The sequence below is a fragment of the Solea senegalensis genome, linkage group LG15, assembly GCF_019176455.1.
Source record: "Solea senegalensis isolate Sse05_10M linkage group LG15, IFAPA_SoseM_1, whole genome shotgun sequence".
Classification (NCBI taxonomy): domain Eukaryota; kingdom Metazoa; phylum Chordata; class Actinopteri; order Pleuronectiformes; family Soleidae; genus Solea; species Solea senegalensis.
In genome coordinates, this window is record NC_058035.1 from 16,358,385 (window position 1) to 16,370,728 (window position 12,344).

Consider the following 12,344-nt stretch of genomic DNA (forward strand, 5'->3'; position numbering starts at 1 on the left):
AGATTCTGGAGACCAAAGCCATGCAAACAGCAACGGACCACAAACCCACCCTTTGTAAACGAAATCAAATAACCAAGACAGACACAACAACTCACGGATCAACAGGAAACATCAAATTCACGCGCAAAGAGGAAACGGAAAATACAACTTAAAGACTTAAAAATATACTATACAGAGTAAGGCAATGTTCCCAAATTTCACGAACATCCCATTGCACAGAAACGTTCAGTGATCAGAACAATATATGACCGCAGAAACAGCATAAACATAAACAAAGGAAAATAACAAACAGAAAAGGATAAACACAAGCAAAGCAAACCGGGGTTTCGTCACATTGCCATACGTTAAAGGTATCACAGAACGCATGCAACAAGCCATGAAAAAAAATACCACATCAACCCAAATCTCTGACAGCTACTAGTACACCACACGGACAAGGTACAACCAGACAATAAATGCAATATCATCAATGAAATCCCTTGGCGTTCTTGCAATAATGTTTATATCTGTAAAACAGGAAGATGTTTCCACACAAAGAATGCAAAAAAAGAAAGAGAAAAGAGGCATATGAGAAAAAGAAAAAAGCATAATGAAAAATCCCATAATGAGTTGGGAAGAGGCCAGAGTGACTCGCGCAGTAGAAAACTGATACACACGGTGGATCATGGAGGCAGTGGAAATAAGGAAACGTGCATATGAAAACAAACAGGGATGAGGGAGCGTACATACTGTTACACACCTGGAGTGTCGTCCTGGGGGAGTGACCTGACAGCAGGAGGCGTGGTCGACACGTAAAATGTGACAGGAAGATCACAGCTGATAAGGCACGTCACCATCAGACATCAGGTGACAGATCTGAGGAAGGCGGAAGATACATGTCGAAACTGGTTGACAAGGTAAAGGAAAACTTCCTGTGTTCGTTCATTATTGTGACTTACATGAAAATACAACCATGTTTTATATGGGATTTAGGCAGAATTCTTTTTATTTTGACTTTATGTGAATGATATACAATAAAGATGCTGCTTAGAATATACACCTGCCTTGTTAACGACAGTAAATTATTGTGATTGATCACTAGACATGTTTGAAGTTTAGTCTCATGCATTAGCATGAAGGCTTGTGTTTCACCGCAGAGCGTGAGACATGCACACCTCTCTCTCTCTCTCTCTCTGCCTGCAGACTCTGTGGGAACCTCCACAGAGTCTAAATAAGTTTAAATAAGCACAGTTTTATTTTTCTTTGACGATACAGCGTTGGTAGCCTTACATATTATTCTCAGTCAAGTAAGTCTCAGTCTCAAAAAGAGGTTTCTCTACCAGTGTTGTAAAATTTATTTGGCACTGATTGTTGTTGCTGAAGACAATCGATTGTTTACTCTTCATATTTGCCAGACTTTGCAAAAAGGTCTGAAATATAATCATCACAATCAGTGTTGTGCTAGTTGCTGAAACATAGTAACTCGTTACAGTTACTAGTTACTTTTTTTAAAAAATAACTAAGTTAGTTAAGCCAAAAACTAGTGAGAAAGTAACTTTTTAGTTATTGTAAAACGTTTTTCCTATGCTCCCATTAAATAAAGGTTGATTTGAGTTCCCCTCTAGCCGTCATTTCAGTTCTGTGCTGATGCTGAATAATACAAAGAGGAAAGGTAAACAATGACAGTTGCCATAGCAACACGTATGTTTGGTTGCATGCAAGTTCCATTTTATTAGTAGTATTATTATTAGTATTAGTATTATTATCATCATCATTATTATTATTATTATTGTTATTATTATTATTATTATTATTATTATTGTTATTATTATTATTACCTGTGCACAGCACCATGCTGATGATCTGTCTGAAAGCAGGGTCCTCCACTGTGGAGATGGGTAGCATGTTTTCCACAACATATCTGAGGGGAAAAAACACGTGATTTTATCTGTATAATTTTACCATTGGACTCTTGGAATAATAGCCTGATATTGCTAAAAGAGATCCAAATAAACAATTAAACATATCGTGCTGTTGTCAAGTTGTGCCTGGCTATGGGTCCCTATTTCGAACAACAACCGCTGCCGCTTGGGTGGAGTGGGTGTGTGCTTGCTACCGTGACTCGGTCTCGGATGCTGCGTTAGCTACGTTAGCTGCTAACTGTCGCTTCTCCAGGTGCTTCAGAAGATTGCTGTTGCTGTTGTTCGCCGTAGAAAGTATTATGAACCGGAACACAGTCTACAAGTTACCGAAATGTTGTTTTTCCCTCTGCTCTCCAGTTGAAAATACCTGTGAATACCTCCACGAGGAGAAACTTATCTTCCCCTTCTCGCTCGCCGTCATTCCGTGCCCTGACCTGTCCAGTCCTCTTCATGGCGCGTGTTTGATTACGTGTGGGACGCTAGAGGGCGACAAGTGCTTTGTTTTTCAATTCAATTAAACTTTATTCATCGCTAAAATGTTATGGAAACTGTATGCCGTTGAAAAAAAGGAACGGAGTAACGCAGCGTTAGGTAGCGGAGTTTAATGAATTAAAAAAACAACGCGTTAGATTATTAGTTACTGAATAAAGTAATGGCGTTACTAATAACGCGTTACTATCCAACACTGATTACAATAGATGGATTACAGTGTCTCATCTGGAACACGACAAAAACAAATAAGATTTTTTGTTTTTTTACAGGAACTGTACATTTTCTCATATTAAACAAACACAAAAATACACTAAATTATGAACTTTTGACAAGAAGTTGAGTAATGCATCTTTAATATTTGTTGGTCTGATCACTTGCTGATAAAGGTCAAAAAAGGCAATTTGTTGTTACATCATGGGCTGTAACAGATGCAGAAATTAGGAACTGGTCTTTTCTCTGTGTTGTGGAACGAGGTCGTGTCTTGATGTTTTGCTTTTCAAAATGTGAATAACTGTCGTGTTGAATATAATAAAATAAGCAACCAGACAAGGATGTAACTATAGACAAAGACCTTTTTCGTACAAGCCAGCATCTTATTGTGTCATTGCAGAGTGAGTAATGGTGAATTATCCTGATCATGGCTGGCTCATCATCACTGTGGGGGAAAATGCGGCGCTGTCATTTTGATAGTTGGCCTCACTCCCTGTTCCAGTTGGAAAGATGACACTGGATGTCTGACATTAAGATAAGTCAGCAGATAGAGACAAATAGTGGATAATGAACACATGCCCTGAAGAAGGATAGTGGTGTGAGGTTCAGATGAGGTTACATTTACTTTAGACTTTTGTCACATTCACTAGAGTCAGGGTGGGGAATATTTTAAGACCAAACTTTTACGTTCCCTCACAACACTTTGGCATTTCCTCGCAGTAACTTTTGCGTTACCTCACAATATTTTTCCCCTCCTAATAGATAAAACAAATAAATGGTTGCAATAAATGGAGCACATTTCAATGCATGGCTACACAGGGCTGCCTGAGGCACAGGGAGAGCCAGGGTGGGAATATAAAAGTTATTCAGTTTATTTGTTGCTCCAACGTTTAGTGGCGCCGTGGAGTTCCGGCTTAAGTATGAGTGCTGGCCTATGGCAGTAGGGGACCTTCTCGGGGAGTTCTCGCCGGGAGCAAGTGCCATGCACGGGGCAAGCAAGGGCCACCTGAGGCACAGGGAAAGCTGGGGAGCGCTGGGTAAAACAATTGCAATGGAACGAAAAAATGATTGTGAGGGTACACAAAAATATCGCGAGGGAATGCAAAAATATTGCAAGAGAACGCAAAAATATTTCCCACCACAACCCCACTCGGGCTTTGTACAAGCATACATTGGCTCTGGCATCACTTGGATAAGCTTTGGCAATGAGGGTGAGTTGCGCCACTGCATTAAGTCTTCTCCAGCACATCTCAAATACTCTGTGGGGTCGAGGTCTTTTTCAATAATGAATCCTGGCATTGTCATCTTGGAATATGTCCCCAAAAAACCCTGGTCATTCGGAAAATTTTAGATTACCTACTTTTTTGGGGCACATATCTTTGCCGAACCTTGACCTGACCAACTGAAGCAATCCCAATTAAAACTCAGGCTTGTATGGTAAGCAGTAGGCACAATATTATAATATGTGACTTTTGTGACCATGCAGTGTATGTAGTGGGGAGCTAATGAGTAGATGAGTGGCAGGTGAGAAGGTGAGGGAGTTAATTGCATGCAGGGCAGCAACTGAAATGACAGGAGAGTTAGTGAAAAGACATGAGAACAAAACCAGTGGTAAACAAAAATGAGCTGTTACAACTTTAGACTGGAACTGTATCATCTAAGTTGCAGATGACAGGATGGCCAGCAATGGATATATTAAAATGTCAGGCTATGCAATCTCTTTAAAATGTTTATGCAGGATGCTGCAGACTCCACTGATAAGATGATGATAATGGTGCCAGGCCAACTAAATAAATTGGTATTTCAAATCCATTAACTGCCTGGTTCTGTGTGCACAGTCACTGTGTACATGACTGCCGTATGAATGTGACGGAGGAAATGTGTCGTCCCGTAGTTTAACTTGAACAGTCACATTTTGAAACCTCAGGTGTTTGAGAAGGAACCACATTGTTGACTGAAGACTGTGTAAAGAGGAGAGGAAGCAGAGGGTGTCATTTCCATGTTGACATTGTGGAGACAACAAACTGGTACATGAAGTGCTTGTGCTGCTGTCAATAAAGCAAACATGTCTTTAAGTAGATGGAAAACTACAAGTCTCCCTTACCCAAGGACAGTGGCTCTCTTTGCACCTGGCATTAAAATGTGTTTTTATGTGACCGGAGTGCAGTCGGATAGCGCCTGACCTTTTGTAAGCACAGGTGTAAATACACCAGAGGACCGATTGTTATCCGATCCGCCAAACCACTTCAGGAGGTGGTTGGAGACTCATTGTGACCACATTGAACAGAAGTGTAAATGCGATGCTTCTCCGCTCCACCCACAACTATTGACATGGCGAGGTCCCAAGTGAGCTGAGGCGATACTATGCGTGACCTCGCCAGACTGGCGGCCACTGATTGGTCAGAGTGCCGTCAGAGGAAGAGACGTCCAACACAAGCATCAAGCCAAAAATGGCGAACTGTAGCAGAGGAGTCTGGTGTATTTAGCACCGCTGTATTTCATGCACCTGTGCAGTGATGACTCCGCCCATTCCGTACTATTTTTGTCAGGGAAAACCAATCTAAACCATGGCGTTCCGTGCCGTGGTGAAGCGAGGCAAGGCGAGCTGGGGCCATAGTGGAAAAGGGCCATACAGTATGTGAGTGGAAAACATTGGCGGCTCCACAGTGCCACGGATTGTCAGAGGAGTCCATACAATGTCATGACTCCACGTGCTGCTAACATTGTTAATGTTGTTGTTATTGATGTGGCAGCGAAAATCTTTGCAGAAGAAGAGGGGGATGACCGTGTTAGTAAATACGTGTGTTGAAGCGCTATCCAATTGCATCTGATCACAGAAAATGCATTCTAATCCTTTACTGTCATTACTGTCATCTTGCTCTGTTGAAGTTGAGTCCGATCACATTCATCACTTGGACCCGAAGTGACGCCAAAGTGTTGATATAATCAAATCAGCACTGCCTAAATAATTAATAAGCCTGGTATAATGACTTCAATAATGGTCTAATTCTCCATTTCCTCACACTGTGCTAATATGAAAAATATCCTGCGAGTGATGTCATGTGAAGCCATTCTTCACACTGCTAAAGTCATGCAATACCTGCACAACTAATTAGAAGCCAATCTCATCCGTCAAGCATGTCTTATAGCGTTGAATAACAAATGAGGGATTTATGACTTATACTGCAGTCAGCCACCAGGGGGCATTCAAGATCCTTTGGTTTCAGAGCTGCCATGTCCCCCATCATTCATACAGTAGTAATTAGTCTATTTCTAATCAACCACACATGTGAGAAAAACTGGAGGCTGTTTCCTCATCAGACCCCAACTTTCAACTACGATGAAGCAAACCCTGCGTCTGTCTTGGATTTGAAAACAATTGTTCTAGAATACAGATGAATCCACGGTGTTGTTACTTCTTTAATTTCCCTTCTGTTTCTGTTCCCCCACTAATCAGTCTTTTTTTTAAAAGGCTGTTATTCTGGTGATGTTGTGACTGATTGTTTCTCTGTTTTTCCTCCTCCTTCCTCTGTTCTCTGAAGGCGTTCACAAATGTTTGTCTTTTAAAAAATGTTCTTCCTCTCTCTTCCCCGTGTCTCATCTCATGTGTTTAATGTTTTTTTCTTACACACACACACACACACACACACACACACACACACACGTATACATACACACACTTGCTCCTTCTGGTTTTCTGCTTCTCTGCATTCTGCCACTTCTCTGAGTCGGTTCTTTATAGATCCATTTAATCGACGCTCAATCCCTCTCTGAGGTTAAATAAAATTACTGCCAGTTATCATCAGCTCAGGCTTTACAGGTGACAATGTGCTTCTGTGTATATTTAATGCCTTTTCTCTCTCTTCTCCATCAACTACACTCAAAAATTGCTCACCCCCATTGTCTCCTGTTTTCTTTTGCCCTCTTGTCTCTTGTTGCAAATCAAAACGGGTGACCAAATAAGACACATGTAGTCCAATGGGCATTACGTGGCTTTATCTTTTTTTTCTCTCTTTCATTGTTGAACCTTTTCAGTCTCCTCTGCAGTGCACCCTTTTTTCTACCTTCACATTTCCTCTCTGCGTCCTCCATCAGACTAAATGTACAATACCCTGCCTCCCGACTGCCTCTTAAATATTGTATGAGACAGCCAGTCAAACCTGTCATTACCACAGTGCAATATTACATTTGCTTAAAGAGAAAAACTCTTCCTTTCACTCATCTCATATTGTCATTATCATTAACTGACATTTATCGAGTCCTGGAATGGTTTTGAGATGAAATATAACATTTACTCTTGAGCTAATGGTCTCCCTCTCTGTTTTTTTTCTTTTTATTAGTTAATGACTGCCTTTGTATTGCAAATTGCTCTTTGGTATCTGACATGAGAACAGCTTGGCTGCACTGAATGGAAACATTGATGAAAAAAAAATGCTCTGGTTTGAAAACTCATCATATGCTATGTTATATGAGAGACATCTTTACTTTGCATAAGCCAATTTAAATAATGTAATCGGTAATTCAAGAAAGTCTTGGGCAGAGATCTGCAACTTAGAACAACCCTGGTCGTCAGGGAACACTGCCCTGCAGGATTTAGATGTTGCCCCGCTCCAACACACCTGTTAACAGGCTTCCTCAGAGCTTGTTGACGAGCTATTGGCACCATATTTGTTACTTGTTCCCGCCCACTCTTTGCAAACTTTAAAATTGAAATTGTACATTTTCTTTTTGATGATGAAAATGGCAGGATATTTTGGCTCTGTCCCCTTTAACCCTGCGTTAGGTTTTAAATCTGCCTTCTCACTGTAAAGTGGCCCACAGTCAAAGCAAGCTTTAATACACGTAGAGGTGTAAAATCCTCCTACAGAAGGCAGTGTGCTGTCATTCTCTTTAATTGTAGTTATTAGTGTTAGGTTCCCAGTCTGCCTTCAAAGCCGTCCTCTGAGGCAGCACATCACTAGATGAAGTGTATGTCTCATTATCCTCTTCCTCTGTAACCTGTTTACATTGATTGAATCATAGTTCAGGTCAGTCCTCAGAAAGAAGCTATGTCAGGACAGTTTTTAACATGTAGAACATGCTGAAGGTGGGGACAAAGTCAAGTGGGACAATGTTTTGTAGGTTTTTCTACCAACATACTATTCTGTTTCTAGTATCATTCAATCTTTTTCTTTTTATTCATTCATCTCACCTCACGTTTCTTGATATATTCAAATATCTTCTTTTCTATCCTTAATTTTCCTCCCCTCTTTGTACCCCCTTTGCTCTGCGACTTCCACAGTGATGAATATTACATGACATCTCACATGGCAAATTTCTTATCTGGTGGCTGCATAAATCACAATCTGTGTGAGAAGTGTTAAACATTTCTTTATCTTACAACATAAAGACACAAGGTGAGAATGAGGGCATTTGTAATTTTTTGTATAATACAATCCAAAGTGGGGCCACACGGTTGTGTAGTGGTTAGCACTCTCGCCTTGCAGCGAGAAGACCCGGGTCGAGCCCCGGTTTGGAACAAGGGCCTTTCTGCATGGAGTTTGCATGTTCTCCCCGTGTGTCTCCGGGTTCTCCGGCTTCCTCCCACAGTCCAAAAACATGCAATGTGGGGATTAGGTAAAGTGGACACTCTAAATTGACCATAGGAGTGAATGGTTGTTTGTCTCTAGCTGTGTGTGGCCCTGTGATGGACTGGCGAACTGTCCAGGGTGTACACAAGGTGAGAATCTACATCGCCCGATGTAGCTGAGATTGGCACAGCACCCCCGCGACCCTCTGGTGGAGGATAAAGCGGTTAGATGATGACTGACTGACAATCCAAAGTGTCCTGTAAAGCAATGACAACGGCGAGTGACAATAAAAGTCTTTCTCTTCAGAGCCAATGTTCTCTCGCTGTTGCTGAAAATCGACCTCTGTGAGAAGTCACAGAAAATTGTCACCACTTTACACAAATGAAATGCAATTCCTATTACAAGCTCAACGGTGTCAGGGTGACTCACTGGTTTTATAATAAAATACAATTTCTTATCCAAACGGGTTTTCATAACAGACTTTTTGTTCACTAACTTTGTCTGCGTCTACAACAGCATACACAACTTGAGCTTATCCATTGCAAACATTATTCTACTGCAGTATTAAAACTGATCCTTGTGTGTACATGTACATTTTCGAGGTGTTTTAAGAAAATGGAACAATCAAGCATAATTCTTTATGAATTCACTACAGGTATCCTTTTATTCGAAACATATTTCTCTCACTAAATCACCTTTGAGCTCTAAAAATATAACTGTACAAATGACACACCTGCATTAATTCACATGTCAAAGCTCTGAAATATACTTTGATATCAAAGTGTAAGTGGGCGAAGATTAAATCTGTGCTCAACTTTCTCGATTACCACCCCTGAAGTTCCCAGCTTTGTGAGAAATATGCAATTTAATGTTTGATGACTGATGATATTCAGTGACTTTATACAATGGCAAAGTCAGGCCCAGCTAGTTCTAAAGTAACGCTGACGTGTGGATCAATTACCAAGACTAAGGCGACTTTAAACTCAGCTTTTATCACTGATATTCAGCAAAGAAACTTTTAAAATGTCAGAGATTGATGTGTTTATCACAGCGACAGCACCTGTGGTTCAGGAGAGTGTGTCTAGAATCATGAGGAATATATAATTCAGTTTTGTGAAGTGGGACTACACAGCTCCACCTTAAAGATTCATTTGGTTTTATTTTCTGTACAAGAAAACAGCTCAGTCACTTGCAATGTGAGGTCACCACATTCATCAACCACTGTGGGGGCGCTGTTGCTCAGCAAAGGTGTCACAGTGTTGCTGTAATTCATCACCGCTGCTCCAGTGGAGCCGCTCACTTGCAGAAAAGATGAGATGGTTGTTCTGAGCAACTTCCAAATGTCAGTGAAACCGCCTTAAAAACGTAATCAGACACAGTAATCGCAGTTAACTAAGAATAAATCTCATGATCACTTGATTTGAGATCTGCTTGCATTTGCATATGAGTCATATCTTTTTCATATGAATTATTCTGCACAGTTATTCAGTTGAATGCTACTGGGAAAAATCTCGGCTGTTGCCCTAAACTATCTGCAGAAACAATGAGATTTTGAAACAAACCCGGGACGTATTTGCTGACGGCTGTTGTTCCCTGCAGTTAAAGTCAGGTGCGGTGGTATCACCTCATGTGGCTTCCTGTCCCGTCCTGTCTGTGTGAGGAGGGAAGGAGAAGAGGATGTGTCAGAGAACGGACAGCAGGGACTCACAGTATCGATCCACGTCAGCTTAAGTTGACCTGAAGTCGAATGCATGGGGAGAAGCCTTCATCCCCCTCTAACTGTGAGTCTCTCTTTGTAGTTTTGGCTGGTTTGTGCTTTTGCCCATGCTGCTACTGTCTCTACCTACTTTCAGTTAAATTTGAAGAGTTTTGGAAATGATAAAAGCACTATACGCAGGTTTAGTTTTGACAATGTATTAAGGATGAAATGGGAGACGTTAATTAAAAATAATTTAAATTGCCATTTTTATCTTTAAATATAAAAGAGGAGGGTTTTTTTTTTAAATTTAAGAAACCTATAATAAATGGCTGCATGTGTATAAAAGATATGTGCCTTTCTAATCTGTTGGTGATAAAATCCTCTTGCTGCAAAGGCAAGAGTGCTAACCACTACGCCAACCATGTGGCCCCAGCAGTAGGATTTATATCTGAAAACGTCGTGGGCTCTACTTTGTGATTCGAACCTGTTTGCAGCCGCCTCGCATGCACAATATTGTTGATGCCTCCAAAATCAATCATTATCTGTGTGCAGTGTGGGAATGTCACAGGGTGACACAAGATCCAAATACCACAATACTGAGAAACACAGAGTAGTGTGGAGCTCATAGACTTCATCATCATCACGGTATGAACTAATTTGACAATAATTTAAATGTAAATGTGACATATCTTAATATCCCTTTGTTGACAGTTTACAGAGACACTGAAGAAAAATAAAAAAATAAATCTAATGCTTTGTTATTTGACAATTTGACAATTTAGGGACTGCACTGTTGACTCAGAAAGGGATTCTATAGTTTTATCTAGTGAATTTGCTGAGCCTGATGGGACACAGTTCTTTGTTTGCAGTTAAATTTAAGAGGTAATCTTGGTGCTGGACTATATCACCACAGCAACGACATAAAAATACAAGTAATGACTTGACTCACTTCCTTTTAGACCATATATGGTCTGTAAACACATTCAGAAGACATGGAATCACATTATGTTTCGGTCTCTGACTGTGCGTACTGCATACTCACCTGTCCTATACCCACAAACCCGCTTTTGTTTTACTGATAGTGGAAATGAGCTGCGGGATCACTGCAGCTATGAAACAAAATTAAAATGAAGAAATGAATGTCTTTGTCCTCTTTTCATTGCTATCATTCTACCTATTGTTTCCATTCTCCCACACTCGCCATTACGGTCTGCTGAACAACAGCTGCTAAAGGTTGTGCAGGCTCAAGGCTCAAAACAAAGCTGTGCTTTTACAGTTTTTGCTCCAGCTGCCTCCTCCTCAGGGTCAGCTGAGTCAATACTTCCCTTTAAAAAAATCTTTAGCGGAACAGTCTGCCATATTTGCAATGTGTTGCTTTGTGCTGCTGTTTGTAACTTGTGATTAAATTAGCTTTGCTGTCTCTCTGCTCTCCTCTTTCTTTTTTTTGTTTCTCACACAATAATTACTATAAAAACACACACAGTGGAACTCCTGCCTCATTGGCCAAAGACTAAGAGAGCAGAGACAGAGTGATAGATGTCTACATCTACTACTTTTTTTGGGGACAGTGCTATTGATGGTGAAAAGCATTTATTGTTGCTAAATGCTGCATTTACAACAAAATAAATGCTTTGAGTCTACCCACTCTTTTCATGTAAGTTTGTTGGCGATATAGTTTTAAGGTGTTAGCCCAATGTAGCACTGCAGCACAAGTCGAGAGTTGCCATGTAAACAAGAGAACAGACAAGACAAAACAAATAAACAATCCAAATAGCTGCCACACAAACATGGTAAAATGGATTCGTTCCTGCTGCGTCTCGTCCAAGTGTTGAAGCTCCTGTCAGTGTTTGAGCCCAGAGCTATCAACCAAATATCATATAATTATATATAACTATATATATATATATATATATATATATAAATATATAAAATATTAATTAAAGCATGTACAACATTTCTATCTGCACACTTTATTCTGTATATATTTATTTAATTTTATTATATTTGTTAACTCTTTCATTCTCTTGTCGTTGTCTAATTTTGGGTGAATTCACTGATTCTATATTGTGTAAGGCTTTTGCTCATTATTCAGTTTGCTGGACTCCCACTGGCACACTGCATATCACTCTAAAATGAAAAAATGCATCCAGGATTCTGGATGTGGAATAACATTGCCAACTTTAAATATCTAGTGCATGTAATATGTTTATAACAGCCAATCCCCCCGGAAAAATACAGTAGTGGACCCTTCTGGCTTGAAACAGCCCACTGAGAGAGTTCACAATCTAAACGCCATCAATTCTTTGCACATATATTTCCAAGACAAACCTCGCTTGCTTTGACTTGAACTACACTAGACTACAGCAGCACTGTGTTTATCCTCAATACATAAATAAATAAATAAATAAATAAATAAATAAATAAATAAATAAATAAATAAATAAATAAATAAATAAATAACTTGTTACTCCT